This window comes from Lissotriton vulgaris, chromosome 9 (assembly GCF_964263255.1).
Source record: "Lissotriton vulgaris chromosome 9, aLisVul1.2, whole genome shotgun sequence".
Classification (NCBI taxonomy): Eukaryota; Metazoa; Chordata; class Amphibia; order Caudata; family Salamandridae; genus Lissotriton; species Lissotriton vulgaris.
In genome coordinates, this window is record NC_141697.1 from 870,992,576 (window position 1) to 871,020,539 (window position 27,964).

Genomic DNA, 27,964 nt, shown 5'->3' on the forward strand with positions numbered 1-27,964 from the left:
ACTCCTTAGACAGAGATTCATGAAAACAGTCTGCCTTTGTATTCTGAAGGGCGAAGGGTGCAGGGCCGTAGCAGAGATCTCTGTGCAGAATGAAGGGCCCAGGTGCCAGCACTGCGGGGATTTGGTGCAAAGATGCCAGATTGGACACTGCGGTGTGGGGCGCTTTGAAGATATCCCACCTGCTAAGATTACACGGTTGAAGAGGCCTGATGCTGCGCATGCGCATGCGCAATGGGTGAGGATGTTGTCCGTCTGCTAGACTGCCGACTTTGGTACTGGAGACCAGGGTTCGAGCCTCGGGGTCACGTTCACATCCTTGCTGTGATTCTGAGCAATTCACTTAATCTATCCGTGCCCGAATGTGTAATGTAAATACGGCGCTCATGTAGAGCGCTTCAATACCTTGGGGTCGAGTTCGCCCTATATAAATATGCATAAAAAACAAAAAACGCCGTTTGACCCCCAGCTCCATGTATGCAGTTCCTGGGTGAAAACAGCTCCTTGAAGGGAAAGAATATCAAATTAAAAATAAGCTTCTTTGTTTTCTAAATGTTATGTTAAAAGCATTTTAGTCGCACATTTTTTCCATTAATATGCCTTACAGCGCTAAAATGGGAATGGTCGCTCCCAAACGGGGGAGGGTCGTATTTAGTGGCATGTTTACTAACAATTGCACGGGTGCTCACGCAGCGCTACACAAAGTCTCGCTTCTTCTGTGGACATTTACAATGCGTAATATAAGAACGCCACGTTTCGCGCGCTACGCAAACGCCCGCTGAAAACGTTAGTAAACAATTATAACCCTAAGTACTCCCTCCGTTCCTCTCTTCACAACTACAGAGGACAAGTAAAATGCCTAGTACGGATCTATAATGGCGGTGGGGCTGGGGCACGGTCAGTCAGTCATCTTTCGTCCAGCCCTGAAGGCCTTGCAGAGGCACTGTCTGGCTTCTGTTTGTTCCTCCCACGGTCAGGTCAGTCGGCCCCGGCTCCCTAACCAGTCCGCAGGATTCACGCAGAGGCCAAGAGATTAGGGAATTAAGAAGTGGCTTTGAGGCGACCGTATATCAGACGGTTATCCGCGGGTGGAAGCCTGCCAAGGCCCCCGTTCCCATGCTCGGGAATGTCCCCTTCCCGTTTTCAGAGGATGCGCCACTTTAAAGCAGCCAGAGGGGGTCGGAAGGAGGAGTAGACGAAGATGCTCACCAGCAATTCACGCTGATTGAACAAAGCTGTCTGGGGAGCAGCAATTTTGGATATTTTGTGGGATAAAAAAGCCCTCTTACTTGAAAAAACTTGGAAATGAAACACGAGCTGAGACGTTGTGGGATGCAACCTCCAAAACATTTATATTTGAACTAAATCTTGTGTAAACAGCTAATTTTAACTTAAAAGAACTTAATGGAATAGATAGAAAATGTAAGAATGAAATACTTTTAGGATTGAAATGTGTAAAAGCCATTTATTTCCTTAATTTTGATGAGATCATCTCCCAAAGACGTCTCTGCATTTAAACAGCCCCTACTTCCTAAAATGATGACAGCTCAGGTGTTTTCACCTTTGTAGAGAATTGGTGCGAAGCAGGACCACACATTGTCCAATCAGAACGAGCCTAACTTTGCAGCCACTATTTCATAGCAGAGGCCCCATTGGTTAGGCAGTGCATTGGCGTCTTATTGTGCTGTTCTGCCGTTACTGCACTCCACCAAGTCAGCATTTGGAAGTATTTTATCTTTTTTCGTTCCATGAATAGAAATATATCTGTCCTCAGTGAAGTGAAAACAACATCCCTGCAGACACCATGGCGCGTGACTCACGAAAACAAATTGTGTTTTGCTTGTGTGGGCGGGCACCTTGTCCTTGTCTCCGAACAGTATGTGAAGTCATCGAGTGTTCTTTGAAGACATTTTTTAGACCTTTTTGTTGAGGGTTCTGAAAGAACATATTTTGGCCTTGTATTCGGTTAGTAAATGTGATTTGCCACCCGTAACAGGGGTGAAAAATCACTGTGACTCTCCGGGGTATTATTATGAGCCCTTTTGCGTCACTCTTTAATATTCATCTCCCATAGATAAGATTTTAAGGGTGTAATTTTTCGTGCTTTTTAATACTATTTTTTATGAATTAATGTTTTATTGTAATGTTATGTGGAATTCCTTGGAATTCCAAATCATAATAAAATTAATTGAATTGTGGAAAATTGTGCCATCACTCTTGCACCATGTTTGATGCAAGTATGCAAGTGCGCACTGCATGGCTTCATAAATCTCAAGTTATACAACGCTTAATGCGCAAATAACTGCGTTGCATTACTCTGTGCCTGGGAGGTGTTTCCATGAGTGTTCCGTGGGTGTTCCCAAGCGACAACCATGTATTTTGATTCATTCCAGGATTGATCCGAATTGGTAGACCTGGAAATGCGCCGAAAACGTACACATCCCCAGGTGAGGCGTAAGAAGGAGAAATGCGCCATATTGACTTAAATATGGCACATTCCTGCCATTTCACTTTATGGATATCAAAAGTTTTTTGCTCCAGGTAACCCCAAGCCTTTAAATGTGGTAAGATTGGCAGAATAGAATGTCATCAAATTATTCTATATTTATATTCAACACGTTATTCAAGCCTATTAATGTGGTAAGATTCGCAAAATAGAATTTAATCAAATTATTCTATATTTATGTTCAACACCTTATTCCCTATTCAGTATGAAAAGTGCGGAATTTGTGGTAACACAGCATGGTCCGAGTGTGGTTCCACACATACCGTACAGATTTAGCACCCCACTCCAAATGAGTGAGTGGTAAAAAGTGACATTCTTCCTCTTGTGGGGTGGGGCATGGTCAGTGCTTGGAATTAGCTAGCTTTTTGTTATATCCTACCTTGAGTAAACCAACAATGGAATCCGCACGCCGCATTCCCTGTATATCCCAACAAGAAAAGGCTCTTTTATTCTTGCCTTCTTTCTCCTTTTGAAAAGTGCACTCTCCCTCCAGGTTGCTTGTGAAAAGGGAGGGGCTCACCTTTGAACCCTTCATTGTTTTGCTCTGGTTTCACCTGTTTGTCCAGACTCCATAAAGGATTGCAATGTTAAAGCTTTCTGCAAGATTAGGAAACACTACCTCTGTGGGAAAAAGCTTGGACGGCCCTAGGTTTGTGTGTGTACCGAGGGATGCCGGGAAGGGGTTTATTACTTTTTAAAGCCGGTGTCAAGGCTAAAGAACTGGTTGAAAAGTCAAGAGGTGCTTGTGCATGGAAATATTTAGCTCTGTAGCCACCGTATATTATTTTTTCCTCAATGGCTTTATTTAAGGTTTTTATACAATAAACGTCACATACTTCAAATATTGACAGGTTATTTTCTCTGTCTGTTTACCTTCGCATATAGAGTTAAATGGACAGCCAAGCGCCTTGCTCTCCCTGTCCCTAGCACTAGTAGCTGGACTATTATCATCAAAGGCAGTCCACACCCACCCAAGGTACAAAGGTATAGATTTATTTGCATAGTTAGTTAAAACCATTGCAAAGCGCCAACATGTTCAAAAAGCAAAATAAATACGTGTACTACACATTCCTTCATGACTATTATGTTAAAAGACTTCTAAAAAATGTCTTTGTTTAAGCAGCTTTACAAATAAAATATCTATTTTCTGTCCACGTGCTGCAGGTACCATTCCAGTCCATTAAACAATTTTCGTACCCACTTTTGGGAGGCCCTTCTGACCTTGGCAATCAGCCTGTATTTAAATATTAACGGCTCCAAGTGGCGTGTTCTTCTGTGGAGTCCGACCACCTCGTACTTCCGAAATAAAGTTTGTGTTGAGTGGGGAGAGTTTCTTCGCTGCGCCTTGGAAAGTTTGCTCATGAGTTCGCAACCTGGATTCCTTATGTCAGCATTTCCGGCACCCACCCAAGGGTCGTCTTCATCCACCCGGGCAGCATAGGCCACCAGCTTTGTCCTCAAAAGATGGATTTTGCGGTCGTGCCTTGTCAAGAGGAGACCAGGGAAAAGTTTGATGTGGAATAAAGTTCAAATGATTGTTTTAGCCCAAAACAAGAGACATTGCAGGAATTTATGGAGGGAATTGGTAATGGGGAGATGTTTTATCTCAAATCCAGCAAGTAGTTGTTCGTTGGTGGTGGCGGCGGGCCAAAGAATGGAGATCTCTGTAACATACTCGGACAAATGTACTGCTATCACCCCTTTCAGGGTCCTTGCTCTTAAAGCGGATTATTACCTTGCTTTGTATAGTGCTGGCTCTGTCCCCCTCCTCCCAGAACAGATTCGAATGTCTACAACCTGTACAGAAGAGGAAGGGAGGAGTAAGGTGTAATTTTTTAACTTATTTTCTACTGCATATGTCAAAGTTGCTGACTGTGTGACATCCACAGGCTGCAGTTTTTTGAACCATACTGCAGTTCCCTTCCGGAATATTCAGCTCAAATGTAATATTATGACCTTAGGTGTAAGAACTAAGTCCTTCATCGGTCTCACCTGCGACAGCGCTTGTGTAAGATCTTGGCCACAGTAGGACTCTTTGTTTTGTATGAATCTAGGTCCTTGGGTCAGTGGGTTCCATTTTGGATGTGGTTGATTTAGCATAGCACATGATGGAGGGTGAGGATAGCTTCCCCAGACAGAGTGACCATATTTCCTGCATTCTTGTTCTTAGATGGTGGAGACCCAGTCACTGAAGTGAGAAGATTGAAACATTGCTACCTTTCGAATTTCTATAAGTGCCCTGTTAGCAAAGTACTGCTGATTTGTGCTCCCTAAGCACTGCCACTAAGTGGATGGTAAGGATGAGAGGTGGGACAGCAGTGTCTTCTGTTCATGGAGAGGATGTTTTAGGCAGGGCCTGGTCTTATAGCTGTTTCTGTCTACTGCTTCAAAAGGAGGTGATGGCAGCCAGGACAGTCCTTGCACTTCATGGTGCCCAGGTATTTTGCACACCTACTTGGAGCCAGACCCATTGCTACCCTCCATGAGTGACATCACTTTGCAAAAAGGCTGTGTCTGGAGAACAGAGGGAAAATGACATTTGAAAGGGAACCAAATTAAACCAGTTCTGAAACCTTAGACAGTGGATTCACATACCCTGCCTGGAAAATGTGAGATCCAAACCACCCGATTCTATACCGGTGGTGTTGCTAGGCCCCCGCTCCACCAGCTTAAGTGAGGGCTGAGGAGCTCCTACTGAGCCCTTGAAGCTCATGACAGTCAGAATCGAGCAAGTCTATCAGTGGTACCAGTGGCGTTGTGACACCCACTCTTCACCAGCGTAAGCGGAGGCTGGGAAGCTCCTACTGAGCCCTTGAAGCGTGTTACAGGCAGAATCGAGCCACTCTACCCCTGGTAGACAGCCCAGTTAGTATACTACCTCCCAGTGACCGGAGCACTGCGGCTTTACAGAAGCTGTAGTCCACAAGAAGAATGTCCTTCTCCAGAGGGCATTTTACGACTGCTTTCGCGAGTGGGGAGTGCAGCAGGAGCTTGCTTTTGCTTGCCACATCACATGCCAATCGACATTGGCCCTCCCCTGGATGTGAGTGCCACGGTTTTGTTCCATGATTATTTCCACTCTCGTTTGGAATGAAACAAAAACTAAAGTTATTGGCATTACTAAATTTACTACTGCAAACCAAGCCGGTATCCCTCACATATGAAGCTGAATTACATGTCATGGTTATTTTGTATTCCTCCTTGAACTTGCAGTTGAAGTTGAATGGAAAAGAGCTTTAAGACATGCCCAGCAGATTGTTGAACTGTGCTGTGCCAATCTGTTACCTGAAAGTAATAGTTTTTTAATGGCCGTATCACCCTTCATCAGCTTTTGCCTTTAACGACGAATAATGCAAGATGATTGTCTTCAAAGATTGTTATGACCCAGGATATTTTGTTTAGAGATGAATAATAATTTCATATTCACTGGTTGCTGCATTTCTATCTCGGAAAACTAAAATACGAACACAGAAGTGATGAAAGCAGCATAGATGAGTGATCTGGGTTAATTGGTTTGATGCACCATTTGGATGTTTTAAAGTTATAGGCAGCTCTATGTTCTTGGAATGAACCCACAAAAAACTCTGTGGACGGTCAGCCTCAGTGAGCAGAACCTGATTTGTTTGAGCATTCTTCGCAAAATTCCTGGAAAACATGAAGCTTTTTGCTGATTTCTTCACAAATTATCCTGTATAAAGCCCATCACACCAACTTACCTAGGAACATGTGAACATGCACATTTTCCACGTTCACTCACTCAAGGTCATGACAAATGTTGTTCAAGGTGTGGGGGGATAATTTGTTTTTCTGGCTATTCAGCTGTTCTGTTCCAGTCGTAAGTTCCTCTTGACCAAGGAAGGAAGTGCTCCACAGCAGGGCGGACCTGGCCATAGCGGGCACCATGCGTTTCCCGGTAGGGTGGGGGCTGGTTTTGGGCCCATGGGGGGCCTTTTTTGTTACCAGGGGTCGGCAACATCGGCCCCCTGTAACAAAATCAGCCAAAACCGGCCCTCGCAACTGCTCAGTTGCTCTCCCCCTCACCCCAGGGGGGCCAGCTGAGCAGTTTGCCAGGGCCGGTTTCTGTTCCCAGTCCGGCCCTGCTCCACAGAATACATGAAGAACTGCTGTGTATCAGGGCTGGTGACTGCTCGACAGAATGTCTCCGAGAGGTGAAAGAACATTATCTGAAGGCAAGCTTTTCTGCAGCAAGAGCTAATGATCTGCCTAAATTGACCAGAAACTTGCCTCCCTGCTGAGACAGGAAAAGAATGTGCCTCACCCAGCAGGATGACATTCTCAATGTGTTCCTAGTGTGAGAAGTTCCCAGAGGAAGCTGACAACCACAAGAGATTGATCCAGACATGACCCTTGCTATGAAGGGGGTCCATCTGTCTCTCTGAACAGTTTATGAGTAAGCTATAAGAAGACTGTACCAAACATGTAATCCTGTGGCACCTGACTACTTGCTGTGGGCTTGAGAGACTAATTCTGCCATCACCAATGGTAAGACGATTGGGTCCCTGCTGAAAAGGGAAGCACTGATCATCCCAGAGTAGGCAACAGTCCCAAACACATCATCTCACAAAGACTTGACTTGGAGGCCACAACTGCAACCAAGCTGAGTGCTGGTCTACTGATGACCTCTTAGGACTGCTGTTGCTGAAGAATGGTGCTGCTGAGTAGGGACGCATTCAAGAGCCAGTCCTGTGAAGGTCATCTTGACCGGGGCACCCACTGCGGTCTCAGGTGAAAGAAATGTTCACACCATTAAGGCAAGAACACAGTCCTCATTGACTGAACAGCCTAGACAACCACAGACAACAAGAGGCAAAACCTAGGCATGGGACCTAGGCTGCATTTAGGAATGAGAGGTTGAGGTGCATGGTCAAACCTGCCACGCCCCCTTGAGACTGTTTGCGAACAAATCACAAAACACATTGAATTGAGTTGCTAATGTATGTCAAAACACCTTAGAACTATCTGCACTTGATCCTAACCCTTAATTTTGCACCTAGTATATTGGGAGCAGTAATGGAGGGGTCTGATCCTAGGATCCTGGGAAGGATTGGAGTGTGTAGTGCCTCACTGGTAAAGTACAACTTACAACCATCCTGTATGGCACATTAATATCATTGTTTAGCATTTAGTTCTGCTGTGAGATGAAAGTACTTTTCATAATCACAGGGCTGCACATTATATTACTGTGTCTGTTTCTTTGGCTGTTGAGTTCTGAGATCTTGTCTCCCACACTACTTCCCTGAGAGGCTTTTGACTGCTCATACTTGCTACCCTGACAGTCATGCTGGAGGGGTTATTTATTGTGAACCAGTTTCATGAGCCATAAAAGGATGGACCCCAGGACACCTGTGCCAAACAACCTCAAATACCATGGATGGGACCCAAAAGCCCCTCTCTGCCTTAATCCCCCACCCCCCGAACAGCATCTGACAAGCAGGTCAGAACTTCAGTATTTTTTTTGTTATTTCAGTTAATACCATAAGAAGAAAAACATTTTTGTGAAAAGATAGTTCGTCTATCCAAAAATATTTTTACATATGCCCAGAAAATTTTCAATGCCAACAATAGCTACACTTAAATTAAATATACAATAGTGTGTGCTAAAACGAGTTCTGCAAAACCTAATTTGAGGTGTTCGCTCAATTACCTTCGACATATACTTCGAACCAAGCAAAGCACATCCCAATCTTTCCAGACAGCATATATCTATATTGCTAAAGACCTCCAGCTACACACACCAAACAATTCTAACCATTAGAAAACACATACTACTGACATCTGCACCAAAGCACCACCCTACTGCTGATTCAACGAAAACTTCAGAAAACAGACTCCATCCAGTTTCTTCCAGACTCCTTTAAAATAGGATGTGCAGGTACCCAAACTCTCATAGCAATTTGAGGCACTGCAGAAAATAACATTATCATTGAGATAAGTAATCCTGTACTTAAATCGTTTGTCTCCAATTGTTTTAGTTCTGAGATGACTTCAGCTATTAATATATTATTCGACTCCCCCACCTCCACCAAAACTGACTGACCTCGTGTACACCCCTCAAGTCTTTTTTTCTTGAATGTTTCTTGCATCATAGTTATGTTTGCTTTATGAATGATGTCAGCTGTTGTGGCTCCGTGAAGTGTTAGTGAAGTTTGGAGATTGAATCTGTACACAGGCTTGTTTATCCGCAGTGTTTGATACTTATTATTAGAGATGTTCTGTACATTCTAGACAGGAGCGTCCTGGACACTTTACTTTAGCAACAACAAAGGAATGGTGTGGTGAAAAAGGGGGTGCCACTGGGCAGTTCTATGTAACCTAGACATTTTATTTATTAATTCTGCCTCAGTTGAGTTTTAACCAAGTAGCTGGTCTTCAAAAAGAAGCTTTTAAATTCCACTGAAAGTGGAAAGGATGATGGAAGAAGAGTAAGATGGAGATGGGAGCGAAAATGATGGTCAGGAAAAGGATGGAGAGGGAAGGAGAATATAAATATGGAAAATGATGTATGGACAGTTTGGAAGAAAAAAGAATGGATGAATGAATCAATGGAAGAAGGGAAGGGTGGATACATGGAGAGAAGAGAGGAAGGCTAGATGGAGAGAAGAAAGAAAAGATGGAGAGAAATAATGACGAAAAGACGGAGAGAAGAAATGCTGTATTAATGGATGTGAAAATGAAAAATGGATGATGGATGGATGAATATAAGAAGAGGAGCGGAAGTATTGATGGGTGATGGATAGATGATGAATGAATGGAAAATGAAGAAAAGTGCACAGAGAAAAGGATGAATAGGTATATGGGTAAATGACACAAGGGAGGATGGATGAGCAGATGATGGATACATTAAGAACAAAAAGACGAATTGATGATGGGTAGTAGATGAATGGATGGACAGCTGGGCGGAGGGAAAAAACAGAAAGAAGTATTGCGAGAAGTATTGCGAGAAGAATGTATGGATGGATGGAAAGAAGGATGTCACAAAAACAGAAAGAAAAATAGAGACAAAGGAGTAAGAAAAGAACAAAGGAATGAAAAATGAAGGAAAAAATGAAAAGGGACTGAAAGAACAAAAGAAGGAGGGGGATGTGTCCAAGTGGTTAAAACTGCCACCTTTGGAACTTTGGTACTCAGGTTTGAATCCCAGCTTAGGCACCTGAGAGAGCGCGGGACACTCTGTGCGCTTTACAAACCAGACTAACATAACATTGTGTGATTCTGGGGCCGTCAGGGCCATCGCAGTGATGCTCCAATTTAAGAAAGAGTTGAAGAGACACCTCTTTAAGGAACACTGCATTACAATGCATTAATCAGTTACCTCACCTAATACTCAGTGACTTTACGTTTGTCTTTGACAATGTACATTACTCCTATACTTTTTGACTAGGTTCACACTATAGAAATACCACTTACACACATACATAATCTCAAAGTGCATACTAATTGAGAAATTTAAGGGAATTGTGTAACTCTCACTTGATGTAAACAGCCTGGATCACCTCCTAATAACCCACGTAATGTGCTGCACTTTGTTGCTCCCCAGCTAGGTTCACGCTATATGACTATCAATACATACAATACTTAGAAAAGAGTAAGATAGAAGGTTGGAAAGAATGATTAAACTAAGGAGGGCAAACATGGAAAGAAAAAGGCTGATAGAAATCAAAGAGGAAAATAATTAAGCAAGGTAAATGGGAAATAACAGAAGGAAATGAAAGAAGACACTGAAGAAGAAAATGATGGGCTTAAGTTAAGTTGGAAAAAAGAAATTTAGAAAGACAGAAATAAAAATCAATAAAAAACATACAAATGAAAGAATGATAGAAGCAAACAAAGAAGGGAAAAGAAATAAAGACAAACATACGGTAGAAAATAAATAGTGTCTATTCTTCTTTGCTAATCTCCACCTCTTGATCTTTGATAGTGTTTCTTTAATGTCTATTAGTTCTACATTTCTGTGTGACAGGCTTGTCACTGATATCTTTCAGTTTTGCCGGTCAATATGTTTAGGCTGAAGCCTATCAGACAGTACAGCTGTTTGGTTTGCGAATACATCTTGGGGGCATTCTGAAATCTTCAGTCATTTTCTTGTTATTACCATCCATTGATTACAATTGACTTTGTGGTTTGTAACTCACATTTGTTTGTTTTCTATTCATTGGCTTTATTTGCTTTGGGCTGCCCAGCATGTTTTTGTCTCTCCTGTGGAGCATAGCTAGTTCACCATTGCTCCTAGCATTCTTGCATGCGTGCTTCCTTTCTGTAAACAAGCCTTTAAATTTTGTTCTACCTTGTCGCATTTACTGTGCCTTCAAAGATAGAGGTCACATTTCAGGGTTTGTCTTCCAGGAAGCTTGGTGTTCCAGGAAGCTTGGTGTTCACATGTCTTTCTCTGACTTCAAAGTGACATGTTTTAAGTGAAATCCTGCTAGGTACCTATGTGAGAGGAACATCTGTAGGATGCTATGTTTTCTAGCACACAAAAAAATGTAAATGACTGTAAATGAACTGTGCAAATATTTCAGAGTATATCAAAATTATAAAATACAAATGAAGCATATTTTTGTTCAATTCCGAAGTGTGGAGGAAACACATTTTTTAATATGATCAAAGTAAATCAATACACATGGTGATGCCATTCCATACATCATCATTTGTGCACTGTATAGTTTTATCAATAAAACTGTATGTGCAAATTTAATGGTCATTTAATTTGAAAATGTTTTGTATGTAATGGCAGTGCCCTACCACACCATACATACGCCACTCTGATAAACTCCACTTTACGACACCCTACTCCACAATATGCCACTCGACTCAGTTCCTCTCCACTCCACTCTGCGACACTCCAACGCACTCTAAGCCACTTCACTCTACAACACTCTGCACCACTCTACGACACAGTACTCTACAGTACACCAAACCTACTCTATGCCACTCTATGCCATGCAACTCTCCTCTACCCGAGTCCATTATACTCCACTCAGTGCCACTACACTCTACCCCACTGCAATCTTCACCACTCTACTCCACTCTATACTATTCCACGCTACTCCGCTCTACACTACTCCACTCTATGCCCCTTCACTCTATGATACTCCACTCTACAACACATTTTTTAAATAACATTTTTAGTGCTAGTGACATATATATTTCTTCAGGTATTGCGCAATAAGTATAAATAGTTAACAATATAGTTTGTGCAACTGTGGGCTAGGATATCTGCAACCTCCTTTCACATTAGATCTTAAACAACAATACTGGCAGGAAAAATTGTTCCCCAATGAGAGCCTCCCACGTCTCCTCCCATCCCCCCTCCCCATTCAGTTTCTGTCACCCCTTTTCCTTCCTCGCATCAGATCGGTTCACTAATTGAAGTAAAGACGAGGCAATCTCTGAAATCAGTCCAGTGTCATCCTCTCCCTCCTAGATTTTTATGCACTCAAAGGAATAAGCGGGGGTAACAGTCAGTGCAGGAGATGCCCTTCCCATCATAACCCAAGGGTATCCCACATCCAGGCAATCGAAGTGGCTCATCGGTTGGTTCCCTAGTCACTCTACAACATTCTACTCCACTCCAATCTACTCCACTTCATGCCACTACACTCTAGTCCACTCTATGCCACTACACTTTAGTCCATTCTACACCACTCCACTCTATGCCACTCCACTCTACGTCACTCCACTCCATGAAACCTCACTCCAAGACAATCTAATGCACAATACTCCACTGTGATGCTCTACTCCACTCTGCTCCACTCCACGCCACTCCACTGTACAAAACTATGTCATTTCACTCTAGGCCAGTCCACTCTATGCTGTTCCATTCTATGACAGTTCACTCTAGGCTACACCACTCTACGCTCCTCCACTCTGTGCCACTCTACTCTGTGACACTCTGCTCCACTCAATGCCGCTCCACTCTACTCCATTTTATGCCTGTCCACTCTACATTCCTCCTCTCTACCTCACTCTAATCTATTACACTCTATTCTACTCGATGTCACTCTACACCACTCCACTCTAAGCTACTTCTCTCTACTGTACTCCATTCTGCACCTGTCCACTCTACATTCTTCCACTTCAGGCCCCTCCCCTCTATACCAGCCAATCCACGACACTCTACAACACTTTACTCCATTAACTGCTACTCCAAGCACTCCATGCCACTCCATTCTACCCTACTCCACTCTATGCCACTCTACTCAATGCCACTTCTCTCTATGACACTCTACTCTACGACACTCTATTTCACTCTACTCCACTCTACAACAGTCTACTCCAGTCTATGCCATTTCACTCCACGCCACTCTATGATCTCTATGCCACTCTGTGCCACTTCACTCTAGACCACTCTACTCCACTCTAGGACACTCCACTCTATGACACTCCACTCTATGATACTCTATGTCACTCTATGAACCCCATTCTACGTCCATCCACCCTATGAACCTCCACTTACTGACCCTCCACAACACCCCAATCTACAGCAGTCTACTCTATGACACTCTGCTCTGTGACACTCCACAACACTCTAGGTAGCTCCTCTGTATGGCACTCCACTCTTATGATCCTCTACAACACTCTGTGCTGCTCTACTCTACACCACTCCAATCTACTCCACTCTATGCCACTTTACTCCACTCTATGATCCTCTACAACACTCTGTGCTGCTCTACTCTACACCACTCCAATCTACTCCACTCTATGCCACTTTACTCCACTCTATATCACTCCTTGGTATGCCACGCCAATCTGTGACACTTTACTCCACTTTATGCTACTCCACTTCACTCTACTCCACTCTGTACCACTCCACTCCATGCGACTCTACGGCACTACAGTCTACTTTGCTCTATGACACTTTACTCCACTCTATGCTATGTCACTCTATGCCCCTTCACTCTATGTCGCTGCACTCTATGACACTTTACTCTACTCTACACCACTCCACTTTATGTTACTCTGCTCCACTATATTCCACTGTACGCCACTCTACTCCACTCTATGCCACTCTACGCCACTCCACAGCTTTTCACTCTATTCCACACCAATCCACCCTGTGCCCCTTCAATCTACGCCCCTCCTACATGCCTCTCCATCCACTCCATGACACGTCACTCTACTCCACTCTATGCCATTGTACACCACTCCACTCTACAACACTTTACTCAATTCCACTCAATGACACTTTCCTTCAATGTACGCCACTTCACTCCACTACACTGTATTGCCCTCCACTCTACTACAATCCTCCACAACACTGTATGACACTCCACGCCAACTCCACTCTATGCCACTCTATTCTAAGTGACTCCACTCTATTCCACTCTACACCATCTCCACGTTAGTCCACTCTATGCCACTCTATTCTAAGTGACTCCACTCTATTCCACGCTAAACCATCTCCACATTACTCCACTCTGTGCCACTCCACTCTATGACCCTCTACTCCACTCTGTGACACTATACTCTACTCTATTACACTTTACTCCACTTAATGCTAGCCACTCTGCACCTTCCACTCTATGCCCCTCCACTCTACTCCACTGTATGCCACACTACTCTATGCCCTTCTACTCTACTCTATGCCCCTCCTTTCTACGCACCTCCACTCCACGCCACTCTACACCTCTCCACTTCACTCCACCCCACTCCACTCTGCTCTGCTCTACTCCCCTCTACTGTAATCCATGACACTCCTCCCTAATCCTTGACACTGTTCTCTACTCAACTCTACTCCATTATATAACAATCCACTCTATGACACTCCACTCTACGACACTCTATGACAGTCCACGACACTCCACCCTACGCCACTCAACACCACTCTACTCCATTCAACAGCACTGTAAGACACTCCACTCCACTCTAAGCCACTCAACTCCACTCTTTGATACTCCACTCCACACTACTCTCCTCTAAGCCACAAATTGTTAGCCATGCTTAATAGTAGCTGCGTGTTTGTACAACATGGCTAAAACACATTGGCAAAGTCAATAGCTCTTGAATAGGCAAGACCTAATGGCTTTGCCGATGCTTATTTGTTGTAGTGTCTTGATCTTCACTGTTTGTTGGTCTAGATGAGCTTTCATGGGCATTTGAACACATTGTCTCTTTACTCTGCTCGTTTTTAGGCCCGGGGTTTAACAGCAAGTATTTAATCTAATGCTATCGGCTTTTTGGGTGTATTCTTCTGCCACCACTGGAATGCTAGCAGCACATTCTTGAGATACTACTTTACAGCTATAGCCATTTCTCTGCACTCCTGCTGCATCCCTCTTGTCTCTTTCTAATGTGTTAACGCTATATGAGTAACACATTAAACCTAGACCTACTGGCTTTGTCAATGCATGTTTATCTACTCAAGTGAGCTATGCTTCTTATATTGGTTCAATCCGCGCGAGGGCGTTAATCCCCTCAGCACTGCTCACCCAAAGGGAATATCAGATTCAGTTCCTAGAAGGATTGGTCCAGAAGGATCCGGACCCTGCCCTCACTCCTGTAAGGGTCACTCCCACATGACACAAAGAGTTGAAGAAATAGAGGTTCCCTAGATTATCACCTTTGGGTTCAACTTTGAAATATGTTGGAACAAGACCTAGCGCTGCGGAAGGTCGGCCATTTGACAAGGGTCATGCTGCACGCCCTCCTGCGCTATTAAACACACCCAATGTGTCGTAAAAGGGCATGAAGCAAGCTCCTGTTCCTTGGCAAGGAACCGAGGTAAAGCATCGTGAAGCTGAGTAAATACCTCTATATGGGTCCCAGACATATCTTGACAGTACAAGTGAATGCTGGGTAGGCGGCTGTTTCCTCCCACACAGACTAATCCCTAGCACTTGAGTTTACACGTCCTTGAAATACTATTGTAATTCACCGAAAAAGTAAATCAATTTGTTGTTTCATATCAATGTTGTGTTTTCTTCACAATTCCACTCTTTCTTCTCTTTTTCGTGGGAGCAAAAGCTTCTGAAGTCCCGCCACATCCAAACATTCAAATTACCCTGCATGTGGTGGTGCCAAATATGAATTACTTTAAACTTCACCATGCTTCTCTTTTACTGTTTTCTACTAAATCATTCTCTTTGGAGTCAACTCCAAAATGGTGTTCAGACAAAATATCGGAATCGAAAATATTGTGAAGTAAAATATTGTGTCAAGGATATCAAGGACAAAATATTGTGAAGGTAACTTTCTATAGGTAGGCAAACGTTTACTATATATAACTGCACATATATGTAACTTGCCAATATATATATCTTGAAGGTCCGTTGATGTGGAGTTAAGAACAGTAAAACTATACTTACCTATTACGACTTACCTTCTCGATATTTTTAACATGATATTCTGTCCACATGATTTTTTTGTTTCTGATATTCTGCCAGTGATCCCTCCAAAAGCCCTATGTGCATTGTTATTGCTTCTTCTAGTTCACATAACTGATCGCCCTTCAGCGCACTACTGTTCAAAGAAGAAACCACTTTGAAATTATTATGTACCAACTTAGCGAAAATAAATACAATCTGGGGTGGTTGTTGCCTGTGGGTACTGCTACCAATCCAGTTTAGGGTGGGCAGCTCAGGTAAAAAGTAATACAAAAAATACACACTTACCGTTCGCTGCCGACTGCCACAATCTTCTGCTGCCGTGCTGCTCCTCTGATCTGGCACTACAATCCCTAGGTGCACAGGCTCCATGACTCCCTACGCAATCCTAGTGCTTCTCTCATGCAATGACTCCCAGCATGAGAGAAGCGCTGGGATTAATCAGGGTGGGCCAGTTTCACGCTTCAGCAGGGACTGGAAGCCTGTAACCGTGAGCACTGCTGATTTCTCCAAGGTGCAGCATGAAGATATCAAAGTACGCATCTCGGTTTGGCCGACCTAAGATGGCCGGCCAAAACGACATGCGCACTTTCAGTGCCTAAGATCACTCCTCCCCCTGTTGCTCATGCTGAGACACGGCTCCTCCCGCCCAAGACTTTCCGACTGGAAGTAAAAAACAAAATGACAATAAAATAGTTTTATTGACATTTTATTTTTCTTCTGCATTTCACCAGTAGGGAGCTACCCCTGGTTGTTCCAATGTTAAAGGGGCAGCAATGTAAAATCCTCTCCACCCGATCGTCCATCGGAAGCTGGTGGCTGCAGGTTTAAAACACTGACGCAAAGCAAAAGTTAGCTGAAATAACACAAGCAACTCTCCCACCATCCTGTGACATGGTGGCATATGCCCCTGGTAACACGTCTTTAGGGCTTTATTGTGAAAGCAGGGATGTCTCTGCACCGTACCACACATTTTGAACTAAACCGTTTTTGAAAATGACTTACATTAAACTGCATAAATTATGTATTTGCAAAAACCTACTAGTTGCATATTTAAGTGTTCATATGTACACTACTGATTCTTCTTTCAGACATCTGAAACCACATAATCTCTTTCACATTAAGGGGCAAGACACCAAATCATTTTTTTGGGGGGAGAGGTGATGATGTGACCTTTATAAGGAACACAATTCCCTGCTGTACACTAAAAGGATATTACAAGTTAACTCTAAACTCCATGACATTATACCAGAATTCAGCCTTCGTCCTCATTCCTTCTACATGGCAACAGAACTCCTGAGTGACTTGTAATATGTTTATGAAGAATGGTAGAGGGTACTTTATCTCATATACATGTTGGGGTAAAAGAGTCCTGTTTTAAGTCCATTGTGGACTTTGCATCAGGCCTAAGATAGTACTCCCCTTTTCATGGCTATACATAACCACAACTCACTAAATTAAGGGTTAAATACAGCTGAATATTTCACCCAAGACCAATGAAAAGTGTTGCATTATTGTAGTAGGGGCAGATTGAGCATTTACGAGATTCCATTTGATTATGACAACATTAAGAACTCAACAAGTGAAATCAGAGATCTACTGATAAGAAAACAAACATATGCTAAACACCAACATCCCCAGTGGCGCTAATAGAAACCAGATCCCGGTCCTATTGCAACCAGATGCCATCCAATTCACCCTTAATCCGAGTGTAATCCAGGATATCTAGTGGAATCTCATTGGATGCTCCTAGTGCATGATACGTCCACGCGTCCTTGGTAATTCAATTCCTTGGTTTCCAAACCCCGTCGCCTCAAGTTAACACTGGTGCAAACAATGGGGCATCGTTTTACTGAGTGCTTGACAAGAAATGGAGCAAAGTATTTGCTCTTATCCAAATAAAAATCAAGATGCTGCACCCGGGCCAAAAATGGAGCAAAGCATATTGGCCCTGCTGTTGCCTTGTTTGAAGAATAAGTCATCATGCATATTTGTTTTTTCCAATCCTAGATTTTGAAAGAACAAAAACTGTGTTTAAGGTAAAATGTAAGAGTTTTATTTCTTATTAGTAAAACAGCGTACACATTTCAGAGCCATTTTGCTCCTTTCAAAAAGTTTATTAAAGGATCACGACTTCCTCTCTTCAAGGCCATACTTGTGGCAGAATGTGCTCCACGTACATATGTCGAGCGTAACACAAAAGCTCTATGACAAAAGTGATATTATTTAGAGACAACAGAGGTGTGATACACTTTTGCAATAAATTCACAAATGAATCCCTCCTTTTTAGGTTTTGCCTAGCGGAAGCTGCGCTCTGCGCAGCTTTTCCGCGCAGGCGAAATCCTGTTGAGAACCGTAGGGTGCTTTGGTTCGGCCCTCGTCGTTGATTGGCTGGCTCCGTAAACGGAGCCTTGCCATTGGACGAGGGGCCTGTCCGTCAATGCCGGACCAGACACGGGGGCGTTCCCGACATTCTTTGGCTTTTGCCGACGTCACGCGACGCCGGGAACGCCCCCGAGTCTGTCCCGGCATTGAGCCGGCACCCTTTCCTGCTTGCGTGAGTGCTTTCCCGTCCGTGTCCCCTCCCGCCCCCCCCCCGTGTCCCCTCCCGCCCCCCGTGTCCTCTCCCGTTGCAGGCTGCAGGAACACGGAGCACGGAGCTTCCCCCGCCGCCGAATACACGCAGGCAGGCAGCAGGAGTCTGGAGGCTAAAGGCTGGATGCTGAGTCGCTTCTCACTAAAAGCGAAGGTGAGTGAGATGGTGTCCTCCTCTCCCCACCTCTCCTCGGCTCCTCAGCTCCTTGTTTTAATGTATTATTTATTTGGTATTTTTGGAATTGCGAACAATTGTCACATTTCAAAGTTGCATTCATCCCACAATAATTACATCAGCGATGTGCAGAATTATCAGATCACTCCGCGTCACTCAGGGCGCAGTGTTCCAGTTCTGGGCCCTTCTTTTACAAATCAATGACCCGCTGTCTCGGTTCTATTGGTCAATTAAAAGGAACCAGGACCACTACTCCTCGAATGCACAGAACTCTTAAAGAAAAATCCTGGACCCCAGCATTGCGCTCTTGCTGAAGCGTAATCTATGGATTTAAAGAAAGGTAGGAAAATGCACTCGCACCACTTTCTTATATCCTTGTGCCAACTTGTGACCGAAGAGCTCCATCCACCCCAAAAAACGTTTCTAATTTCCTCTGCGTCACATTTTTGTCTTCTTCAATTTAACACTGACAAACGTGGTGTTGAAAAATGACTCCACGTCACAGCGTCCCCACTTATCTAGTCTCGGGATGCCATTTTATTGTCACCGAATGCCTTAGTCCGGAGAGTATTTCAACCGCACCAAAACTACATTTCCCAGAAATCAGTGGTATCCCAAACAGAAGAACGGAAATTGCGAGTCTTTGTGACATGGAGCCGTTTGGTATCACCCAGAACCCCAGGGGATTTCAGGTTCTTGCTTGCCCAAGGGATACAGCGGCACTTAAATACCTACAATTAGGCATGAGCGGATTTTGCGGATTGGCAATCCGCGAATTTGCGGATTTGCGAACTCGCAATCCGCAAAATCCGCGAATTCCCGCGAATTTGCGGATTTTTTTTTTTTTTTGTGTTCGCCCGTGTTTCTGCCAGTTCGCGAGGGTTTTTACAATTTCGCAATTTGCGAACTTACCTGTCGGGTCGCAAGTTTTGCGAACTTGTTGTTTCTACGTGTCCAACCTGTTTGGGACACTCTTCTTCATCACTGCCACTCTCTGTCACCACTGCCACTCTCTGACTACTCATGCCACCCTCTGGCCCACCCATGCCACCCTCTGTTTCATCACCACACCCTCTGGTTGTCCAGTGTACATTATTTTCGGCAAAGCAAAGCACACCTTCCCTGCCTCAAGTGACCTGAATTAATTTGGGGCTGATTAATGTGTCACAGAATATTTTTTTAGCTGGCACCTGCTTCCTTAGTGCGCCCTGATTAGTGATCTTTTGCACTTGCTAAGTGCTTTCATTGTTGCAAAATTAGTTACAACACCTGCCCTGCCCCAACTGACAATAATGAATTAGGGGCTGATTAATGGATTTTAACTTCCAGCCTGGCTCCTGCTTGTCTCCCTTAGCTGTAATTCATGACCTTTGTGGCATATGTGTAACTATTCTGAGGTTCAGAGCAGGGTCACATAATAGTTTCAACTGGCAACTGAACTCTGGAGGGGCCCCTCAGGAAGCACTACAGGAAATGGCTACTAATGATGTGCCTGAACTTTTGAACCTGGTAAGTAGTTACTTTCAGTTTTGCTTAGATCATATTTCTGCAATTTCGCACTTATTCGCGGGGCGCGAACTCACGCGAACAGTGCGAGCAGTGCGAGCAAAATCCGCTGCTCGCGGATTTGCGGATTTTGCAGGAAATTCGCAAATCTCGCGGATTGCGGATTTCCCGAAAATCCGCAAAATCCGCGAGCGGAACGGATTTTCCGCCCATGCCTACCTACAATCACATAATGCAAACCAAACTATCTGCCCCCAAACAGCCAGGGAGCTGAGAGCTTTGCTCCTCCCAGCTTCAGCGCCGAGGGGGGTGGGGGGCGCAAAGGTCTGGCTGCTACCTGCTGACCCGACAGATAGGTCCTCTCTGATGTAAATGTGATTATAAAATTCAGCCCGCTTCCATTGGACACACTTTCACCCTCTGCGCCTCCCTAATCCCCCTCCCCCCGGGCGCTGCCACCTCGGGTGTGCAGGGCCGACCTGCACTTTATCTGGCTGCGATTGAGCTGCTAATTGCCGGGCCCGGGAGATCTGAAGATTCGGGGGCCATCTGCCGGAATTTCATTATTCCAAAACTGTTTGCTTTTTCCCCTTTCTCCCCCACTTGCTCCCTGCCCTCCCAGTCCCCGCCCCCTAGTCTTTCTCCCCCAGGCCCCCCCATCGCTGGACCTCTGTCTCTTTGGCTTTGCATGCGAATGGCCCGCTGATGGCAGCAGCTCCCCGGGGCCTCCGTGATGCCTTGTAGTTTCTGATCTGCAGAGGCTTACAGGGATCAGAGAGGCTCACTGGCTGAGCCGGGATCGGATGCCAGGGTGCTCGTGTCCCTCTGTTCTTTGGCGCTTTCCACTTCCCATGGGCGAATTTCAATCCAGAGTCCAGGGGGCAGATTTACAAGCCCCTTGCGCCACTTTTGCGTCACGTTTCCCATATTAAAAGTGACGCAAAAGTGGCGCAAGGGGCTTGTAAATCTGTCCCCAGGTATTTATATGGTCGCTGATACTTCTGGGGGATGACTGATGAGATGAAGGGCCCTATAGCACACCTACATCCCACCCTATCTTTTGATCCTACTGCACTTTGCAGGGTGGGGTGCTTGAGCACGTGGTTTAAGCCTTGCTTGATATAGGGCAGTCTCCCTGACCTGCTGCTAGAATCTTTTTTTAAATATACTTTCCGTGGGTTTTAGCTCTACCCAGGAGAATATCCCTCCTGCACCTTAAGCTGTTGGCTGTTTGGTGATCATTCCACTATTTGGAAAGTGATTCTTTTGGAATGAGTGACTATTTTACACCTGAAAAGTTCACCCAATCATCACATTGTTTGTCACATTCCATTCTTTATCTTTTATATATAATCTATACAGTAAGCACTTTGCTTGTGTTGCCCTCTGGAGGGTGCCTTGCCTGACAGTTTGGGATACACTGTCCCAATGAGAGCATTTTCTGTTACTAAATTTCCCCCAAAAGTTCCTTAGGAGTAATATATCTCAAAATGTTATGTACGATGTGTTGGTAGAATGTTCTTTACAATGTACCCATTGCCAGGGATTTCCCAAGTATTCCTTTGAATAATAATTGAATAATACAAAGATCTATTATATGTTTTAAAGCCACAGCATATAATACCATTATTCCAGAGAGATTGCAGGGGTCAACCCACCCCGAGCCACTATGTTATATTTGAATTTATCATTACTTGGGGACATGACTCCCATTACGCCGTATTGCTTCTCAAAGGCAACTGTTGCAGAGCCAAGTGGGCTGTTGAAAATTGTGTTTTCTCCACCTGCCCCTGTTGCCTGCTTGTGCCTCCGTTTTCGTGCCTCCGTTTTCATGCCCCTGTTGCCTGCTTGTGTCCCTGTTGCCCGCTTGTGCCTCCTTGTGCCCCTGTTGTCTGCTTGTGCCTCTGTGTGCCCCTGTTGTCTGCTTGTGCCTCTGTGTGCCCCTGTTGCCTGCTTGTGCCTCTGTGTGCCCCTGTTGCCTGCTTGTGCCTCTGTGTGCCCCTGCTTGTGCCTCTGTGTGCCCCTGTTGTCTGCTTGTGCCTCTGTGTGCCCCTGTTGTCTGCTTGTGCCTCTGTGTGCCCCTGTTGCCTGCTTGTGCCTCTGTGTGCCCCTGTTGCCTGCTTGTGCCTCTGTGTGCCCCTATTGCCTGCTTGTGCTCTGCTTGTGCCTCTGTGTGCCCCTGTTGCCTGCTTGTGCCTCTGTGTGCCCCTGTTGCCTGCTTGTGCCTCTGTGTGCCCCTGTTGCCTGCTTGTGCCTCTGTGTGCCCCTGTTGCCTGCTTGTGCCTCTGTGTGCCCCTGTTGCCTGCTTGTGCCTCCGTCTGCCCCTGTTGCCTGCTTGTGCCTCCGTCTGCCCCTGTTGCCTGCTTGTGCCTCCGTCTGCCCCTGTTGCCTGCTTGTGCTGTGTTGGTGTGTGTGGAGGGCTCTGTGTGGCTGTGTGTGTAGGAAGCTTTGTGTGGCTGTGTGTGTGGAGGGCTCTGTGTGGCTGTGTGTGTGGGGGGCTCTGTGTGGCTGTGTGTGCGGGGCTCTGTGTGGGGGTGTGTGTGGGGCGGCTCTGTGTGTGAGAGAGAGAGATTTGTTTAAATACCAGGATAATTGCCGGCAGCAGCACCCTTGCCGTGTAATGCCTTGTACTACATCTGTGTTAGCAGTCGCCTCAGGCTGTTGTTTTTTTTTATGCAGGGGACGGGATTTGATCATACCCATTACGCCGTATTGCTTTTCAAAGGCAACTGTTGCAGAGCCAAGTGGGCTGTTGAAAATTGTGTTTTCTACACCTGCCCCTGTTGCCTGCTTGTGCCTCCGTTTTCGTGCCCCTGTTGCCTGCTTGTGCCCCTGTTGCCCGCTTGTGCCTCCTTGTGCCCCTGTTGCCCGCTTGTGCCTCCTTGTGCCCCTGTTGCCCGCTTGTGCCTCTGTGTGCCCCTGTTGTCTGCTTGTGCCTCTGTGGGCCCCTGTTGCCTGCTTGTGCCTCTGTGGGCCCCTGTTGCCTGCTTGTGCCCCTGTTGCCTGCTTGTGCCTCCGTCTGCCCCTGTTGCCTGCTTGTGCCTCCGTCTGCCCCTGTTGCCTGCTTGTGCTGTGTTGGTGTGTGTGGAGGGCTCTGTGTGGCTGTGTGTGTAGGAAGCTTTGTGTGGCTGTGTGTGTGGAGGGCTCTGTGTGGCTGTGTGTGTGGGGGGCTCTGTGTGGCTGTGTGTGTGGGGGGCTGTGTGTGCGGGGCTCTGTGTGTGTTTGTGTGTGTCATTTGCGATAGATAAAGCTAGTGGCATTGTAAATGACAATGCCATTTATTTATGTTAAAAAAACATAAATAAAAATAATGTCAAGAGCAATGCCAATAGCTCTAACTTTAACAAAGGCAAAACCATTGCATTGTAAATGGGACGGGATTTGATCATGCCCATTACGCCGTATTGCTTTTCAAAGGCAACTGTTGCAGAGCCAAGTGGGCTGTTGAAAATTGTGTTTTCTACACCTGCCCCTGTTGCCTGCTTGTGCCTCCGTTTTCGTGCCCCTGTTGCCTGCTTGTGCCCCTGTTGCCCGCTTGTGCCTCCTTGTGCCCCTGTTGCCCGCTTGTGCCTCTGTGTGCCCCTGTTGTCTGCTTGTGCCTCTGTGGGCCCCTGTTGCCTGCTTGTGCCTCTGTGGGCCCCTGTTGCCTGCTTGTGCCCCTGTTGCCTGCTTGTGCCTCCGTCTGCCCCTGTTGCCTGCTTGTGCCTCCGTCTGCCCCTGTTGCCTGCTTGTGCTGTGTTGGTGTGTGTGGAGGGCTCTGTGTGGCTGTGTGTGTAGGAAGCTTTGTGTGGCTGTGTGTGTGGAGGGCTCTGTGTGGCTGTGTGTGTGGGGGGCTCTGTGTGGCTGTGTGTGTGGGGGGCTGTGTGTGCGGGGCTCTGTGTGTGTTTGTGTGTGTCATTTGCGATAGATAAAGCTAGTGGCATTGTAAATGACAATGCCATTTATTTATGTTAAAAAAACATAAATAAAAATAATGTCAAGAGCAATGCCAATAGCTCTAACTTTAACAAAGGCAAAACCATTGCATTGTAAATGCTTGTTGTTCTTGGGCAGAAAGGATTGTGCAAATTAGATTGAGGCAAACCGTTTTTTTTAAAGCCCATGTTGCAAGCAGCAAAATTGGAGCAGAACGTGCTTGAAAAGTTTTCCACCAGATCAAATTTAACTTAAAGTAGTCCTTTTTCTACAACTCCTCTCTCACGCTTAAATACCGGTTGGCAGTACGACATTTCCACCTGTGTTGAACCCTCCTCTTCCTGTGTTCTCCCACTTTCCCCTTCAGAAATGCTTTTTGGTCCAGGGTTCTTTCATCATCTTTCACTTCCTCTACATCAGATATTGCTCTTGTGTATCTGAATGTGTTCTTTGTCCCTCTTTGGGAGTCCGATAATTGTCCATTCATTGTCTGTTGCCGAAGGATAACATCCGCTAGTTACACTGTACTGTCTCCAAAGAAACCAGCGTCCTGCAATCCAGTATAATTCAGCATATTGTGTGCCCCATTCATACAGCAATAAGTTACTGAATAATGAACAATCCACTTTCATAGTGTGCGGCACAGTGCCGGATGAAGGACATTAACATATGAATACTCCAATATACTGTGCCAAATATGTAGCAGTTACATAGAAATGATGCAGACGCTAGAGCCCAATTGCCAACATTATTAGTGGGAAAGCAGGCAACACTGTGTAAAATGGATGTATGTCGTTGCAACGCATACTTTTACAACGCATACCTTTACAATGCATTTTTTACACCGCAACATCCATTACAACGCATTCCATTGCAACGCATGCCATTACAACGAATTCTTTGAAACTACCTTTACAATGCATTCCACTACAACGCATACTACATTTACAACGCATACCATTACAACGCATACCATTACATTGCATGTATGGTAAGTATTGGATAGTGTAGGGGTAAAAATTACTATTCTAACTCCAGGGGGTGCAACAGTAGGGTAAGTGTTGGATAGTGTAGGTATGCGTTGTCATGGTATGCGTTGTAATGACTGCGTTGTAATGACATGCGTTGTAGTGGTATGCGTTGTAGTGACATTCGTTGTAATGGTTGCGTTGTAATGGCATGCATTGTAATGGATGTTGCGTAGTAAAAGTTTCGTTGTAAATGTAGTGTGTTGTAAAAGTTGCGTTGTAAGTGTTGTTTCTCGTGTAAAATCATCCTCATTTCAATAGGTAGACTGCTCTATGGATAGCAAATGGCTCAGAATTTATGGTAAAAACTAGGTGTGGGCGGAATCTGGGGAGTTCCACGGAATTTACAAAAAAACTCTGCCACGTTTACGTGGAGTTCTGAAAGCGTCGGAGTGCCTTAGGTCATGCCGTTTGTGCTAAATTTCAGTGCTGAGTGTTTGTCCCGCACTAGAAAATCAGTGCAAATGGCACCATGCACAGTGCAAGAGGATGCTGCTTCTTTCTGCCGCTCGAGTGAATGTTCTGCTTGAGCGGCTGCTTCCTCAATGCATGCTGAAGGTTTCTCAACGTAGGGTTGGCGATCGAGGAAAAACTCTGTTACCCGGAGAAGAGAGGTTTTAGAAACTCTGCATGCTACTCGGAGCCTGGAGTGGGAAAAACTCTGCAAACTCCGCGAGTGGAGTGGAATTTCACACCCAGGCCTAGTAAAAACATTGGGCCTTATTTATGAAGCCCTGCATCACATTTACGCCGCCATTGCATCACTTTTTCTGATGCTGCAGCAGTGTTAATAATATGCCATGTTGCGCCATATTTACGAAGTGACGTATCTAGGCAGATGCATCACTTCATAAACCCCTGTGCTGCATTATACCTGCGTCAGGTAAAATGTATGCAGGCTGACATTTCAGTGCGCCACCTCTAGGACGCCATTGCGTCAAAACCTTATGCCTGCCTCATGGCAGGCATAAGGATGACACAGGCTCTTTCACATGGGGCTTGTGCCACGTGAAAGGACACATTGCTGGAGTTGCATCTGTTTTCAGACACACCCCAGCAATGCGTCACTTTTATGTCTACAGATACATCAGTAATACTGACGTATCTGTAACTCCTTTCAACATGATGCACCGTACTATTAATACGGCTCATCCATGATGGGCGCTCTGAGAAGTGTTGCATCGCTGCTTTATCTCAGTGATGCAACACTTCTCATAAATAAGACGCATTACTCTTAATTCTCTTCGCAGACATTTCATAGTTATAGTCCGGTCTAGTGTTCCACATTCCAATATTTCGGTTGAAATGCTACATTTTGTTTGACAATTCCACAATTGGACCAACTGACAAAATTTCAGGGAAAAAGTTGAATAAAAGTCAGATGTTATGCATGTATTTTGGAGTCAATTTCTGACTTTTTGTCCACCTCTATGAATTATAGGAATATTCCTTAAAATCTATGAACGTTTTACACCTCCGTGGGTTGTTAAATGCAAAAACATTCCTGACTGTGGAAATGGAATGGGTTATATTTGACATTGAGGAAATGTGACCCAAACGTGCATTTTCACAGGGAAATATTTTTCCCCATTGAATAACCCTGTACACCTCATTTTCATCAATATTGGGTTGTTGTTCCCCAGTTCTACGGCAAAAGCAGATTTACCCCTTAATAGGAGTAAATTTCCAGACGTTTTCAAGTTACGATTCTACCTGAAAAATGTTGGTAAATATGAACAAGCATTTGCAATGCAATAGGTCTTGCATTTACGAGAATTTGTGCTATTGGCATTGTAAATGACAATGCCTTTTATTTATGTGTTGGTTTTAAAACAGATACATAAAAGGCATTGTCATTTACAATGCCAATAGCTTCAACTCTTGCAAATGCAAGACCTATTGCATTGCAAATGTGTCCAGCGCCCGTGCTATAAGTGTTTTTTAAAAAGCATTAGGAGAGAGTGTGTCCTGCCTGCAACAGCAGGCAGGACAAAGCTATTTGAGAAAATAGTGCTTGGAGGCTGTAATTAAAGCCTACAGAGTAACAACACATGTAACAGGAGGTGTCACCATGGGAGGTTAGAAAATGAGACACGGCGTTACTAAGAAGGGACAACTAAGCCTATTGACCAATAAACAGCCACAGTTTACAGTGGACAATGACACAAGCCAATGGAAAATATGGGCGGAGAGTGGGTGAAGCTTCAAGTCCCTACCTGAATACATCATGCCATGCAGGACAGTGCATGCGCTGCCTTGGCTCGACCTAAAAAAGACACTGGTTTGGGAGTGTTCACAAACTTTCACAGGAGGACCAACCCAGTAATACCAACAATCCAATCCCTGCTACTTGAACTGCAAGCATAGAAATGCCACAATTCTAGTAGCTTTTCTGTTTGCAGAACGCTTTAAACAGATGATGTTGTTAATATCTCCGTATGAGCGCTAGGCAGGAAAAACACCAAACACTCCATATTTAAATGCATTTAGAACACGGTGGGAATCAAACCAATACCTTCTTTAGCAAACATGTTTATCTCTCTTAATTCAAAATTCATATTTGTAGGACAGTGTTCTCGAAGTAATGCTACTGGTGCCCATGTAAAGCGCTCTGATACCTTTGAGTCAAGTTTGCGCTATATAAAACTCCGGGAGAAAAAATAATTATCACAAACGTGCACTTCTTAAGGTTTGAATATTAAAATGCTTCCTATTGAGGCACTTAAATGGTAAATATATAATATGCTAATGTTCTGCATGGCTTTGCCTGCTGAGTAAACCACAGTTTAAGTAAAGTTCTAAAAACGTAGCTGGGATAAGTACCATAAACAGGCATACCTTTTATTATAAGAGTGTACACTCAGGCTTATTTTCTTCTTAGTGCATCATTTTATATGCA

The 27,964-nt window shown here is 44.7% G+C and overlaps 1 protein-coding gene across 1 annotated transcript in view; it reads left to right on the forward strand.

Moving 5' to 3' along the window:
• Positions 1-27,964, forward strand: part of AXL (AXL receptor tyrosine kinase) — a 225,797-nt gene that overhangs the window by 20,480 nt on the left and 177,353 nt on the right. The gene's annotated exons all lie outside the window — the stretch shown is intronic.